Genomic DNA, 2054 nt, shown 5'->3' on the forward strand with positions numbered 1-2054 from the left:
AGCTCTTCTCCACCCCCCTGCGCCGCTCGGGCCCCCGTGGCCTCCGAAGAAAGCCCATTTCCCCCCAGTTTCGCCCCGCTCCTGGCACAGAGGGGAGGAGAAGGAAGGGGCAACCATAAAGGGGAAAATTAATAATAATAGAAAGGAAAACATCAGCAAAAAATAATAAAGGGAGAAAAAGAGCTCGCCTTGCAAAATCGGCTCCTGCTCCTCTCCTTCCCAATTACTCTCCGAAGCTGGAGGAACTGGGACAGCTGGAGGAGCCCTAAATTTGGGGTAGTTCTCCCCAGAGCTCAGGGCAGCGGATGTTACCAGGGGGAGGGAAACCTGGGGCGGCTGCCGGGGGCCGGGGAGCCGCCACCTCCGGCCTCGCCCGCCCTGCCTCGGGGTCTCGCGTCCCGGGCAGGGCGGTAGAAACGGGCATTTTCGATACTTCCGGGGAAAAAAAAAAGTCCGGCTGCACAGGGTATTATCCCGTCTCCCCGTTGCTGTTTTCCGGCACAAACTCCCCCCGCCGAAAAAAACCAAACCAAAACAAAGCAAAAAAAGGGAGAAATTAATATTTAGAAACGAGATAAGGTCCTTAGACATAAATATGTTCGGAATAGTTTTTCTCTGATTTTACTCCGCGAAAATCAGAAAACGAAGGACATGGGAAGGTGAGAGGAAAGGAAAGGAAAGGAAAGGAAAGGAACGGAAAGGAAAGGAAAGGAAAGGAACGGAAAGGAAAGGAAAGGAAAGGAACGGAAAGGAAAGGAAAGGAAAGGAAAGGCAAGGAAAGGAAAGGAAAGGAAAGGCAAGGAAAGGAAAGGAAAGGAAAGGCAAGGAAAGGAAAGGGGAAGAAGAAAGAAGAAAAGAGAAGAGAAAAGGAGAGGAGAGAAGAGAAAAGGAGAGAAGAGAAAAGAAAATGAGAGAAAGGAGAAGGAGAAGGAGAAGGAAAAGGAAAAGGAAAAGGAAAAGAAGGAAAAGGAAAAGGAAAAGGAAAAGGAAAAGGAGGAAAAGGAGAGGCCCTGTAACCCTCCTCTTTTCTCTTTCTACCTAGAGATTTCTGAGCCAAGCACCTACTAAGGCTGGCACCTCGCTGTAAATGCTGGGTTGCGGTTTACCTTGTGTCCTGCATGAGGAATAAATACCCAGGGGCAGCAGCGTCCTAATATGATGTCCTTTGGCCCTGGCGTGCCGGACCAGAGGTGGTCCCGACCTGTAAAAAGTACCTCTTTTCCAAGCAAGACCCTTTTCCCGACCACTTCCCACCACCCGATTGCCTTCGCCCTATGCCGGGATGTGTATTGAAAGAAGATGGGGAAAGATTTAATTTTCCTTTGGGAGATGCAATTACAGCAGAAATACTGCAGGAGAGGCACACTCTCAGACTCTGGCTTCTCAGTATCTCATTATTTATTACAAATGTAGCAAACATTGGGAGTCTACAACCAGCTTAGAGTGCTCATAAATTAGAGGCTGTAGGACTACTTTAAAAAAAAAGAAAATCAAGATCCAAATTTGCAGGTGCCCCCTTTGAGGCAAGGGGGAAATAGGAGGCAGAGGGCAGATTCGGGGTGACTTTCGATAACCCAGACGCGGAGAGGAAAGGTCCTCCCGTCCCCCCAGGGTGGGGCAGTGGGACAGGTCCCGTCCCGGCGGCAAACCCCGGTCCAGTCCCCGTGAAGAAGGGAATTAAAAGAAAAAGGAAAAACCTGTGGGGACAGCTGGAAATTATCCTGGGGAAGGAGAAACCCTTCGCCGCCTACAGACCCCTGGCCACGGATGAGGAGTCCCTCCCGCCGCTCCCCGCGCCGCGGGCCGGTGCGGGGCGCCCAGGAGGGGAAGATGCTCCTTCCTCTTTCTCCTCTTCCTCTTCTCCTCCGCTTCCTCCCTTCCTGCCCCTGCAGTCAGGCCCCGCTCCCGCCCCGGGGGATCCCTCCCGAGGGTTTCTAACGCCGCCCCGGGACCCTCCAGGATACCGCCTCCCGCCTGGGAAAAGCGATGCTTTTCCCAGCCCCATCTGCCCGCTCCCACCGGTGACGAAAAAACCCTCGGGACGAGCCCGTGGG

At 52.9% G+C, this 2054-nt stretch overlaps 1 protein-coding gene across 1 annotated transcript in view; it reads left to right on the plus strand.

The window, feature by feature from the left end:
• The window catches only part of NRN1 (neuritin 1), an 8418-nt gene that overhangs the window by 5055 nt on the left and 1309 nt on the right, over positions 1-2054 (plus strand). The gene's annotated exons all lie outside the window — the stretch shown is intronic.

This window comes from Aptenodytes forsteri, unplaced genomic scaffold (assembly GCF_000699145.1).
Source record: "Aptenodytes forsteri isolate BGI_AS27 unplaced genomic scaffold, ASM69914v1 Scaffold81, whole genome shotgun sequence".
Classification (NCBI taxonomy): domain Eukaryota; kingdom Metazoa; phylum Chordata; class Aves; order Sphenisciformes; family Spheniscidae; genus Aptenodytes; species Aptenodytes forsteri.